The sequence below is a fragment of the Terrapene carolina genome, unplaced genomic scaffold (genome assembly GCF_002925995.2).
Source record: "Terrapene carolina triunguis isolate 2854851 unplaced genomic scaffold, T_m_triunguis-2.0 Scaffold227, whole genome shotgun sequence".
NCBI classification, from domain to species: Eukaryota; Metazoa; Chordata; order Testudines; family Emydidae; genus Terrapene; species Terrapene triunguis.
This window is the reverse complement of record NW_020664578.1, coordinates 15,937-30,370: the sequence shown is the minus strand read 5'-3', so window position 1 is coordinate 30,370 and position 14,434 is coordinate 15,937.

Below are 14,434 nucleotides of genomic sequence, written 5' to 3'. Positions count from 1 at the left end.
TGCCCACCTCCATGCGTGACCAAGTGCCCACCTCCATGCGTGACCAAGTGCCCCCAGCACTGTGTAACCCAGTGCCCGGGTCAATATCAATCAGGAAAGGTACAAATTTCAAGCCATTGCAAAAAGTATTGTTCTGCCCCCAAATGGCCTTGGTAAGGGATGAAGAACCCCCCCCCCCCCCACAGCACTAGCCATGCAACAAAGAACCAGCGGCGAATCAAGGTGCCCAGGTTACATCGCTACATGTTATCCTCCCTCTCCTGCTCCCATCCCCTTATGAAGCTGTATCCCACAGCTGCCCAGCTTTCCCTGGATTTATTAAGCCTACTAGTCATCGTGGGTGTCACTGTCACACCCCCAGCCCCCCTCCTTCCCGTTCCACGGCTCTGGGCCAATTGTGTGATGGTTGTTCTTTGACATGCTATAGAAAATGTTCCCCTGAGATGTTACTTAGTTCTCAGCAGCTGCTTTGACCTTGCACTTGAACTGGATGTATCTCTGCTTTGTTTTGTTAACCGTGGAGATTTTAACTGTTGTTGGAATAATTATATCCTCCAGGTCTGTATCCTATTAAATCTTATGCTGTATCCTGGTACCTGCCTTCTGGTGTTTGCTTTATCCTCCATGCCTTGTTAGACAAAAATAGTTCGCTTTGTTATCCAGGTGCCTTAACTTAGTGACAATGAAACTGATTATGCTATTGAGTATCTGTCCATTAGGAATTTCCCTGCTTGGACAGATTTACTTTTTGTGGGCCAGTCTCAGCTGGTGGAATCTGGCAAAGTCAATGTGGCTAAGGTGATTTACACCAGATTAGGATCTCGCCAAGAATCTTCTGGTTATAAATTCACAATCAAGTGGAAAAGAAAACTTAACTCAAAATATGTCTAGACTGAAGATCACATTTTCCTGGATGACAGAAATAATTTTCCTGCTTGGTCAATAGTGAATCAGGAAATATTTTTGATTTCCTAATATAGTGAAGGGGCAAATTTACAAAAACCCAGGGCAAATTTCTTCATGCAAACACCTGTTCACGATGGCATTGCATGGACACTGCTGATTCTCTTAGGGCACCTCGGCACTGCAGATGGGAGTGTGCTTCCCAGCGCGGGTAGACAGACCGGCAGTCGCGCTGCTCAAGCCAGCAGGCTACAAATAGCGGTGTAACAGGGCGGCTTGCTCCATGGGCCGGTGAGCCTGGGGCTATGTCAGCCCTGATTACAGAATGGGGCCCACTTGAGAGCAATCAGAGGATTCCTGTATCAAAGGAGCCAGGTTTAAGTGCTGACGGGGCCCAGCTGTGGAAAGGCTGGAGGGAAGGGACGGTAGGGAACAAGAAGGCTCCTGCAGGTCTCTGAGTGAACAGGGAGGCCTGGGAGGGACCCTGACTAACCAGGGAAGGGGCTGGCAGAAGAGGAGCCCCAGAGTGGGTGGAAGGGGTGGGTTAAAGACTGCAACTGGCTGGAGGTCCAAGTTCCCTGACGGAGAAACCGCCACGGCACCAGAGTGACCATCAACGGTGGGCACAAGCCCAGCGAGGGGCTGGTAGGCCGCTGGGGTGGACTGTCTGGCCTGTAGCTTCGTAGCTGGGAGGAGCTCAGTGCGGCCCTTGGCTGTTTTTAGCATGCTAGCGCGTTTCTGTCTACGGGCGCGGGGAAGCCCGCCCCCAGCTGCAGTGTGGATGTGCCCTTTTCGGCGTCTGAACGACACAGTAATTGCATGTGCAAGCCCTTGGTTTATCAGGCTTGTGGAAAGCTCTTTGTCTCCATCTAGAGGTAGGGTGACCGTATTTCCCTATGGGACACCTGGCAAAATGACTCATATGCAAGCGAGTTCAACAGCAATCAGTCGGAACTACGCAGTACAACCGTTCAAATTAACATCAAGTTGACTGAGCCCCTGTTAAAAAGAAATACTGCGTAGTTGGATTATTTTTATTTACCTTCCTATCTTTAAGGCTTTAGGGTTCACATGGGGAAGGGTGACACACACACCCCTACCTCCCCCCTCCCCCCATACACACGCACAGGAAGAGGTGACACACATGCCTGGCTGGGCCCCCGGGACCTGGTGGTGCATCTTCCCAAGGCAACACGTGGGGGGGAAGGGGGGCACGCAGGGTCACATGGCCCCCTCCCAGATTTCTGCCAGGGTTCACACCAGAATGTGGCGAGCAGCAGCCTTTCGGCACTATGCGGGAGGGAAGGGACGGGAGCTGCTTCCAGCCGCAGGGGAGGAGGAGCGGGGAAAGGGATGACCTGGCCCGTGTCTTTGCAGAGCTCATCTCTTCTCCCCACCGCCCAGTGTGGCTGGAAGCAGCTTGTCCCTTCCTGCCACACAGTGTCGAAAGGCAGCTAACACCTCCAGGCTGCTGCTGGCCACCGACATAACCCAGCCGCCTCCGGCTACAGCGCGGGCAGGAAGGGGTTAAACCCTAAGGATGCATTGTGCCCAGGGAACCTGTCTGCAGGGGTTTCAGTGAACCCGGCCAGAGAGGACGGGAGGGTGTCTAGGGAACAGAGCAGCCCCATGCTCCCTGGGGGCAAGACCCAGGGCGGGGCGGGGAAGGGGGGGGGGGTGAAGAGGGTGCCAAACCCCTGCCCTGAGGGCTGCTGTGGAGCCTGTAGGTTCGGGGCATGAACCCGCTTCCCCCCCCCCCCGCCACCGCAGAGCTTAGCTGAGGGACGGGGCGGCTTCCCCGTGCCAGCACTTTGGGGGGGGGGGGGTTTGGCACGTGCAGGGCTTGGCTCCTCCTGGCCAGCACCCCGGGCCAGAGGGTCTTAGCTTCCCTGGGGCACTGGCCCAGTCGGAGGCCGTGGAGGAAGGAAGGAGCCTGCCGGCCAGGCTGTTGGTGAGCTGAGTGTGCCGACCAGGGGTTGTCCACACAACGCTGGGAGCAGGACGTGCCCCGCCGGGGGCGGATATGGAGGAGCAGCGAGGCTGTGGGGGGCGAACGGACAAAGCAGGGAGAGGACAGCAAGAGGGGGAGCACATAAAGAGCTGATGGGTTGGCAGCAGAGGCGTCACGTAACTGGCCATTGACTGGTGCCTGCCTGCACTTACCAGCCACTGCAGTTCGCAGTGCACAGCCAGCGCCGGCCAGAAACGGGAGGGGGGGCAGACATGCAGCAGGGGCTGCACTGATGGACCACCAGGGGCGGGCGGCTGGAAGAAAACATAAAATCATCACTGATAAAGTTTGCAGCCGACACAAAAACTGGGGGAGTGGTAAATAATGAATGGGACAGATCACTGAAACAGAGCAATCTGGATCATTTGGTAAACTGGGTGCAAGCCAACAACAAGATTTGAATACAGCTAAATGTAAATGAATACATCTAGGAACAAAGATTGCGGGCCATACTTACAGGATGGGGACTCTCTCCTGGGAAGCAGCGACTCTGCAAAAGATTTGGGGGTCATGATGGAAAATCAGCTGAACATGAGCTTCCAGCATGACACTGTGAGTAAAAGAGCTATTGCGCTCCCAGGACGAATAAAGAAGGGAATCTCAAGTAGGAGAAGAGAGGTTATTTTACTTCTGTATTTGTTACTGTGTGACCGCTGCTGGAATCCTGTGTCCACAATTCAAGACGGATGTTGATCAATTGGAGAGGCCTCATCTGGAGTACTGTGTCCAGTTTTGGGCCCCACACTACAAGAAGGATGTGGAAAAATTGGAAGGAGTCCAGCGGAGGGCAACGAAAATGATTAGGGGGCTGGAGCACATGACTTATGAGGAGAGGCTGAGGGAACTGGGATTGTTTAGTCTGCAGAAGAGAAGAATGGCGGGGGGGCGGATTTGATAGCTGCTTTCAACTACCTGAAAGGGGGTTCCAAAGGGGATGGATCTAGACTGTTCTCAGTGGTACCTGATGACAGAACAAGGAGTAATGGTCTCAAATTGCAGTGGGGGAGGTTTAGGTTGGATATTAGGAAAAACTTTTTCACTAGGAGGGTGGTGAAGCACTGGAATGGGTTACCTAGGGAGGTGGTGGAGTCTCCTTCCTTAGAGGTTTTTAAGGTCAGGCATGACAAAGCCCTGGCTGGGATGATTTAGTTGGGAATTGGTCCTGCTTTGAGCGGGGGGTTGGACTAGATGACCTCCTGAGGTCCCTTCCAACCCTGATATTCTATGATTCTATAATTCTATGATGATTCTATGAGAGCTTTCAGAGAAGTATCACAAGAATGATAAAAAGATTAGAAAACATGCCTTATACTGACAGACTCAAAGACCTCAATCTATTTAGCTTGGCAAAAAGAAGTTTACCGGATGGCTTAATTACAGTCTACACATCTCTGCATGGGAACAAATATTTAATAAGGGGCTCTTCGATCTAGCAGTGAAAGGTCTAACACGCTCCAATGGCTGGACGTTGAAGCTAGACAAATCCAGATTGGAAATAAGAGGTGCAGTTTTAACAGTGCGGATTGTTAACCATTGAAAGAACGTAACAAAGGTCATGGTGGATTCTCTGTCACTGACCATTTTTAAATCAAGATTGGATGTTTTTCTAAAAGATCTGGTCTAGGAATTATTTGGGGGACATTCTCTGGCTTGTGTTACGCAAGAGGTCAGACGAGATGATCACAATGGTCCCTTCTGGCCTTGGAGTCTATGAATCTACCTGCTGCTGTCCTAATTTGCACATGCTGCTCTCTGGCTACCTCTCAGAGCAATGGGCGAGAGGTATAGTTTGCATATCTCCCCAGACTGTTGTGCCCCAGACTGAACAATCTGGACTTTTCCCACGTTCCACCCATCCAATGCGGTGATCTTTTTGTATGTGATTGCAGAAGGCCAGTGTTTGAACTCATGGGGCTTAATTTTTAGGGGTAATTGGCCATCCTAATCTCTGGCAATAAAACCCTGAGACTTTCCTTCTTGAAGTTAAAACCCCCAGCTCTGTTAAGAAATGGCTGTAACAGATTCGCAATCCTTTCTACTGGCTAGCCACTAGAGGGAGGCAGAACACCGCAGTTAGTACATGTGGGTTACATGTGGGCAGATGCCTGGGAAAGACCCAACTGGCTTTCAGCAGCTAATTTGCACACTGATGTAAATTGGCGCAGCTCCGCTGAGGTCAAGAGAGCTACGTTAGCTGAAGGCTGGCCCCTCGTCCTGATAAACAATTGCATGGGTGAAGGGGCTTGTTTTTCTGGTATGCAAACACCCATTGGAAATCTGACCCTAGTGGTTTGTGATTTGATTACTGTCAAAGGGGTGGGGCTCACCCTTTACAGAGATGCTAACACAAGGCCTGTGCATTACTTGAGCCATTAACATAGACCTGGAGTGGTGCCTTGTACTTGCCCACTACATGGGGGATTTCACCCTATATTTTGTTGATCTCTTATAAATAATGTGTCTTTGCCGGGATTTGCAAAGAAGCTCAAAGGAATCAGATACCAAATCTACAGTGGTTGCCTAACTCCCTTGGAAGTAATAATACCCAGCTCTTACATAGGGCTTTCTACCAGGAGATCTCAAAGCCCTTTACAGAGGGAGGTATCGTTATCCCTGTTTTACAGATGGGGAAACTGAGGTACTGAAGGGTAAGTGACTTGCTTAAGGTCACCCCACAGCAGATTTAGGACTAGAACTCGGGTCTTGTGAGTTGAAGTTTAGTGTGCTGTCTGCTATGCCATGCTGCACCGCAGCCCGTAGGCATTATTATCTGCTTGATTGAAAATCACCTAGTGTTTTGCTCCAGTGTTTGTTAATCCAACAGCTCCTGTTGTTGATGGGAGTCTTTTCATGGACTTCAAAGGGGCATTGGCTGAGGCCCGAACTCCACCAGAACAATCCCGTCTCTATATCTAGCTTTTCTAGTATTTTCACATCTAGTCATGGATTACTCCTCTTCCATGTTGGACAACCGACTTCATGCTGTGCTCCTTGCTCTGTGGATCTCCTTTGTAAATGAAAGCTACAATGAGATCATGTCACTGTTCCATTTTCCCTAAGCGAAATCTTTTAAGCCTCATCTTCGAAGCTAGTGTTCTGCGACACGAATAACCCGTGTTCAGTGTTCCCTCTGCTACCTCGTCTTCTAAAGCTAGGCTACCAAGATCTTATTAATAAGCTTGACATACCGCATGGGCAACAGTGGCCTCTAATTTTGGGTGTTCCAGTGTTGCATGGCCAATTTAAGACAAATTGAGCCGAATTTCCAGATATTTGGCGCCTTCTTTGTGAAAAAGAGTGTGATTTTGGTGATTTGTTTTTATATTTTTCAGTTAAAAGAATTTGAAGCAAAATGAAACAAACATTTTCATGTTGTTTTGGTTTGTTTTTGAGACCCTACAAACATTTCACTGGAAAACTGCGGGGAGGAGGGAACATGGTATAGAGAAAGAAAGGGGACTGAGGGGGGGAATCCGAAATCAAAATTTGAACATCAACACCCATTTTTTTTTCAGTTTTTTAAAACCGACTCAAAACAAATATTTCAATTTGAATTTAATCAAAACTGTCATAGAAAAATCAGCATTTTTCATTGGTGACTGTAAACATTTCAACTGAATTTTTTCACAGGGAATAAACATTTCTTTTGAACAGCTCAGTTAAAGGGGCCACTGCTTTGGTTCAGCTTCAAAATCTATTCTCAGTGCAGCTTTCTATTTGTGCAATCAGAGGGTGGACAGCTGAATTCCCATGGCAAAATTCACCACTAGGACTATCCCGTCTTTGTATAAATTACTGGTTTGGGGAATCCTGCAAGAAATGGTGTCACTGGGATTCTATCGTACGTTCCAGGCCTTGAAAATTATTTGTTTTTTGTGACTTTTTTACCCACTTAAATAGATTGTTCCCACTTAAAGCCATTAGGGTATCTCTTTAACCTCTGAGGATCGTACAAGAAGCAATGGGCTTAAATTGCAGCAAGGGCGGTTTAGGTTGGACATTAGGAAAAACTTCCTAACTGTCAGGGTGGTTAAGCACTGGAATAAATTGCCCAGGGACATCATGGAATCTCCATAATTGGAAATTTTTAAGAGCAGGTTAGACAAACACCTGTCTAGCTAATGCTGGGTCCTGCCTTGAGTGCAGGTGACTAGACTAGAAGACCTCCCCAGGTCCCTTCCAGTCCTACACTTCTACGATTCTTTGGTTCTATCTGTTATCAAGCAACGGGGGAAAGGCTCACTGACAGATTGCAAAGGGTTTTATTCATCTCTAGTTGCAGCCTTGAATCCTGCTGCATTATGCTCATTATTGATTCTTGTATAGTGTATTTTAAAATTGATACGTGGCCTTGGCAATCCAGGCAGAATGCTGTAGGTGGTACTCTACAGCGGCAATAGGCTGAGATGGACTTATTCCACTTTTTCATCTTTGGAAGGGGTATAAACCCTCATTTTTCAGGAATCAGCCAACCTCTAACTGACTGGGGTTGGGGAAAAAAACTCCCTACATGCAGGTTATTCCATAATTGCCTGCTGCAAGGTGTTTTTAGCACTTTCCTCTGCCGGGGCTAGCTATTGTTGGAGACAAGTCACTGGGCTAGAAGGACCAATTGATTTGTGCAAGTATGACAGTTCCTATATCCTAGAGGACTGAGGGTCTGATTTTTTAAGGATGTGTTTCTATTTCCTATCAACAACACCAGTGATACAAAGAGCTTATCCCTCTGCTCACCAGCAAAACATTGCACCATTTCCTTCCTATAGAACATAAGAACGGCCAAACTGGGTCAGACTAAAGGTCCATTTATCCCAGTATCCTGTCTGCCGACAGTGTCCAATGCCAGGTGCCCCAGAGGGAATGAACAGAACAGGTAATCATCAAGTCATCCATCCCCTGTCACTCATTCCCAGCTTCTGGCAAACAGAGGCTAGGGACACCATCCCTGCCCATCCTGGTTAATATCCATTGATGGATCTATCCTCCGTGGACTTATCTAGTTCATTTCTGAACACATAGGCACAATGGCTTGGAAAAAGGATGAAAGGACAATCAGTTGGGAGTTTGAATCCCTGCTCCACCTGTTCACTGTGCAATCTGGAGAAAGTCTCCTCCCTTTCTCGTATCTCCATTTCTTCATCTATGAAATGGGGATAATAAACTTACTTGAGTCACAGGAGAGGTTTGCGGAATAAATTACTCTTTACACTGCAGTCTGAACATCTAAAATGCTGTACAAATAAAGTGGTGCAGGAACTGGAATTTCCATTATGCAGGAAATGCCATGATTTCAACATTTGTTTTCATTCTGAACCAGAACACTTCCCAAGCAGTCATGAAACTTTTATTCATGCAGAGTTTCATTATAATATTAATAGATGCCCAAGTACTGAGTAATAGCATCACTTCAAAATATGCATATTAAGGCCCCTTATGTTGTTCCCCTAAACATGACATGATTTACAGCCTCAGAATTCAGGGTTATTGATTTTCCTTAAACAGCACATCAAATTTATATTGGTTTTCATACCCAATCATTTTCAAGACTGGAATGTTCAGAGCGGCAGAGTTAAGAACTCAGCTTCCACTGAAATTCAATGTGACTTCAGCCCCTGACTGTCTTAGGTCCCTTTGAAAATTCTAGCTGGATCATGATGGGCCAGATTCTTAGCTGGTGCAAACCAGCAAGGCTCCATCAACTTCAATGATGGTATACCGATTTTCACCAACAGAAGATCTGGCCCAATATTTCAAATAATAGTTCTTAGGACCATCCAGGTCTCTCAGTGGCATGTTTTTCCCACTGTGTTGTAAAAGAATGGCAGATTTCTTCAGACACTTGTACAAATATGTTTAGCCTCCAGCTTGAGGATCTCTTAATTTTCCATTATCTGTTGTTTCTCTATGGATCTAGACATGTCTGCATATATGTCTAGCCTCCATCTCTTCCTCCATCTTGAGGTTCTCTTGATTTTCCTTTATCTCCAATTTCCCCTATGGATTTTGCTTTGATATATAACGGGAAGGTGAGGAAGGATGATCTGTTCAATAATACATGAAGTTTGGACATCTGAAGACCAAGATTTTCATAAGTGACAAGCAATTTTCAAACCTCACATTTAAGAAACACTTTCAAGGGGGCTGGTTTCCAAAGGGCCGGGGGTCAGAACTTTCATGAAAATCAGACTCCCTTAAGGTGTCTGAAGTTGGTATCACCAAATGCTCTAGTGACGCTTGGAAATTTTGGCTTTGGGTTTCGGTATAGATGTCCTGCGTGATCTTAGGCAGATCAATAACTTTCTCTCCCCATATGTTCAATAGGAGATGATGATTCATTGCTAATTCTCAGAGGGCATCAATCTATTTATCTATCTTAGGGTTTTCTGTAGCCTTCATTTTCACACTATCTAAGCATTTCCAGGTAAATTTCTATGAAGCTGCTGGTGCTGGCCAATATTGGAACTGGATGTTGTACTAGAGGGACCACTGGTTTAATCCAATTTGGCAATTCCTAGGTTCCTATATCTGCATAGCAAGGTTACTAGTAAACTTCATAGAGTCTTTTGTTCTCCCTATTTCCCTGGTTATAGGAAGCTCCTCTTGTAATGTATATAACCATTTAAAAAGCATTCCAGAGAGCTGGGATGGCTTTCTTAAAGAGGAGGATCTTGCATCCTGTTCTAAAATTGGTCAGACTTTGGATTAGTCTAATTTCATCTGGGAGCTCATTCCACAGTCCTTGACCAAGGTTTTATCTCCAGCTCTCATGGATTTTGTCAGATGAATTGTGCTAGAGACACAGCCGTCTTGTTGGATCATAGATGGAGATGGAGGTTCAAGACTTTAATTCAAAACCTTTACACAGCACTGCACTGTTTCCTTTCACCAACTGCTACTTGAAACCTCAACCTGTCTACAATCGGAAGTCTTGTGATGTCCTATTATGATGACCACTGACCCCTGCCCCCAAAGCCTTGGTTTCAGGATTATTAGTCAACTCCATTCCCGCATAGTATGACATGCAATTACACCCTGGAAGTTGTTTAAATCTTAAGTCTTTATGGGCCAAATTAATTTCTGGTATCAGTCTACTGGTTGCCTGAATTCAGAGCTGAATTTCTGATCACATTACAGTGAAATTCACCCCTGGGCACAGGGCGGGTGCAAGGGCTTATGCTCCACTTCAATCCGAATTATGATCTATCCGAAATATGATCTACTTTATGTGGGACGTAAGCAGAGCCGGAGACCAAGCCACTGAACCCACTGGAAAGATACTCATGGATTTTAATAGGCATTGGATCAGACCTATAGTCAATAATTTAGATGGGGCTGCTTAGCATGCAGAATAATGCCTCTCACCCCCCAAGTAGTTATAAGGGTAAATTCCTTAATGCTCCTATTCAGATACCAACTATGTCTTCACTACAGGGGGGGGTCGATTTAAGATACGCAAATTCAGCTACGCGAATAGCGTAGCTGAATTCGACGTATCGCAGTCGACTTACCCCGCTGTGAGGACGGCGGCAAAATTGACCTCCGCGGCTTCCCGTCGACGGCTCTTACTCCCACCTTCGCTGGTGGAGTAAGAGCGTCGATTCGGGGATCGATTGTCGCGTCCTGACAGGACGCGATAAATCGATCCCCGAGAGGTCGATTTCTACCCGCCGATTCAGGCGGGTAGTGTAGACCTAGCCTTGGACTGAAATGGATGGACTGACACAACTCTGAGTCACCTTCTTACCATCAAGTTGTTAAAAGAAGAACTAAACAAATGGAGCTAGATTAATTCCCATTTGAACACCAACAGCATCAGTAGACTGATACCAGGAATGAATTTGGCCCATTGAGATTTAAGATTTAAGCAACCTTGCAGGATGTCGTGTGCATGTCATTCTGTGCGGGAATGGAATTGACTAACAGTCATGATCAGTCAGCAAAATAATGACTGCAATTAGAGGAGTTGCACATGCAGAAAAATTAGTTTGGTAATTTATAAGGAATTTATGAACAAAGGGTGTCTCACAGCCTTCCGGTGGTCTAAGAAAGTGTATAAAACTGCTCATAACGCAGGCCTCTTCTAACCACTCCTCTAGGCTTCTCCTCAGAGAACTGGGTAAGTTCAGTTGATCTCAATCTAATTATAACTAACAGTGGGATGCTATAGTTTAAATTTAAGACTGAATCCAGCACAAACAGTCCGTGAGTCTCAGCGATGTTAGGGGGTTCATTTGCATAAAAGAGTCTTTTTGTGGTTATTTGCAGTATTGTTGTAGCCGGGTGGGTCTCAGGATATGAGACAGACAAGATAGCTGAGGCAATATTTTTATTGGACCAACTTCCGTTGGTGGAAGGTAAGCAATCAAGCTACACAGAGCTCTTCTTCAGGTGTGGAGGAGGACGCCAGACAATCAATACACTCTCGAATGAACTCACCTAGAAAAATGATAAAAGACAAAACCACCCTATCACTCGTGGGCGAACACTTTTCACAAAGCGACCCCTCCGTGCCTGATCTTTCAATCCTCGTCCTCACCTTCAAAAGGTGAGCCTGGGAGCTTAAATTCACAACTGGGCTAGATACCAACAATCACAGACTGGTTTTGTGGCTCATTTACAACAATTTGTAAGACACCACACTGCCTGCTACCCTTAACTGCCCACTTCAAACCCCTTTTGCGTAACAATAGAACCCTCAGTCACCCACTTCAAGTGACGGCCTACAACATGCTTTACCTCTGATGTTTAACAATCTCTGCCAACTTGGATTTAGCTCAGACACTCTGGTTTCCTTCCCCAGACATGAAGAAGAGCTCTGTGTAGCCCAAAAGCTTGTACCTTCCACCAACAGGTGGTGGCCCAATCAACGATATTGCCTCACTCACCTTGTGTCTTTTTAAAAGTTAGCCAGCTTCAGGCATTGGCGTATTCAGGCTTTACCACTGGGGTGGAATTTTAAAAGTTTACATAGAGCACAAGGAACAGGAGTACTCATGGCACCTTAGAGACTTTCCCATTAATTTTAATTGTGGGGTTGAGCACCCAGAGCCTTTAATAAAATCTCACCCTCAAACCACTTTGAGACAAGCCAGGATTGCTTCGGTGCTTTTGTACTGGCCAGATCCTCGGCTGACTTCCTTAGAGTCACAGCAGTTTACACCAGCTGATGATCTGACCATTTTTAGCTTTAGAGATCACCTTTCGTGTATAACCTCTGGAGTGTAACTTCTTTCCCATTTGCAGTTTGTTTCTATGGGGACAGATGCAGTCCAGAGTTTGGAGGGGTGGTATACACAGCCTCCTCCTTTTTCAGGCTAAAGCCAATATCTAACATAGTGGTGTCAGGACAGAACTGCCACTATGGTCAGTTTATTCCATAACGGGCCACTTTAGGGTTATTATACTTTCCTCTGAAGTATCTGGTGCTGGACACTCTCAGACACAGGATGCTGGATTAGATGGACAGGTGGTCGGATCAAGAGTGGGAATTCCTAAATGATTATACGTGCTAAGGCGACCAACTCAATTTTGTCTTTTTCGTAGCACTAGCAATTTTAGATCCAGATGCTCTGTGGGTGTAAGTCCACATAGCTCCTTTGATGTAAGGGAATGGTGGTGGTTTACACCAGCTGATCTAGCCCTTAGCTGAAGGGGGTTCACAAGGAAATTCCCATTGTTAATGCCGCGGCTGCACTCTGCACTATAATTTTCTAAAGTGGTTTGAACAGTGCAAACGTCCACAGTTGTACATGGTGTGTGTATTGATTGCAATAGGGGTTTTTAATTTGGGTTGGGGAAAAAAGATGGGCTTGTGATTAGAGTGGACAGGAACTTTTTGATTAATGTTTGTTGTTGGGAAAGGTCAATTTGTCAAAACCAAGCCTGTGTGTGTGAAAGGGTTGGCACTGACAAATTTCACATTTAGAAAAAAAATTGAAGCAAAGTTTCAAAATGATCAAAATGTCCTGTTTTGACATTTCCTAAACAAAAATGTTCCATTTTTCAGTTAGAAATGACCTTTCATTTAGAAAATTAAGTTAGTTGAGAGTGAAAACATGTGCAATTATTTAAAAAAAAAAAAAATTGAAATGAAACATTTCGACTGAGTCAATCTGATTTTGTTTTTCTTTTTTCTTTTCATTTTGCAATTTTGTTGTTGTTGTTGAAAATTTGAGTTTTCATCTCGATTTGGGAAGGGAAATGTTTTCAAAATCTTGAACATTCTCCTGAGCTGGGAAAACCAATTCCTGCCACGCTCGGCTTGGGATTAAAGCCCTGGATTGGGAGTAAGGATAGAAACCTGGCCCTAAATGTTCTCGTGCGTCATCTCTCCATTTTAAAAATGGGGACAATAATCATTCCTTCCAGCCTTTGTCTGTGTTGTCTATTTAGTTTGTAAACTCGCGACAGAGACTGTCACTTACTCTTTATTTGTTTGCTATTTCAGGGCAACTGCACCTTTATTTCCCTTTAGTGGTCCAGCAAGAGCACCTACTCTCAGGCTTCCAGCCGTCTATCCATTTCCTTTCTTTGGTGGAGACCCACATCCCCCTTCCTCCTTAGCTCAGAACTAGCACACTCATGAAAAGTTCAGTTCCTCCTTTGTACACTTTGGAGGCCTCTGAACTGGAGTTTTCAGGGCAGGTAATCAGGAAAAAATTGATTTCCCTCCCCAGGGCATAACTTCAAATGATGGATTCAAAGTGGGTCATTTGCATCCCCGAGGATTTCCTAGGAAATTGACTTCACATATATTGTCCCCAAAAGTCCTTTGAAGTTCCTAATATTGCAGAATTGCATTGATCCTGTCTTCCTGCTAAAGAAATTCCATATGACCCCCCCATAGTGCATATTTAATACAATGAACTTCAAAGATATTAAACTTAATTCAATACAGTTTAGCTTAATGCAGTAAGGTTTGTCCAGGCTGGATACTGTCATATCTGTCACAGTGACCCAGCACAATGGGGCCCAAATCTGAGTTGCAGCGTCTAAGAGGTACTGGAATTCAAATGATAAATAATAACACTAGCAACAATTAGGAGTGCCCAGATTCTACTCCCAGTTTGCCCACTGATTCACCAAGTGAAACTGGGCAGGTCACTGAGCCTCTGCCTTCAATTATCCATTACGCAAAACAGGGATCCTAACTTCCTAATTGGAATGTGTGTTGTGCAGATCTGTGGCTGCATGAAGCAACACAGAGAGAAGATGTTCTGTACGAGATAGGCATCATTACGATCAGTATTCTGCAATGGAAAAAAGAGATATTGGTAGTTCCCAGAGCTCAGAGTCACGACGCAGAGGGTGGGAGGAGATCGGCGAAGGGATGGAGATGGTGCAAGCTCAAAGCAGTAGGGGTGACTAGGAAGGCACGGCAGTGAAGGCTTTACAGATGAAGTGCGTTTTATGGATATGGCTCAAAGACAAAATAGATGTTGGTTGCTGTCTGAGGGAGAACAGAGTGAGACAGGTTCAAATGGGTTGGTTCAGATGGAGACCCCATGCTAGTGGAGCAAA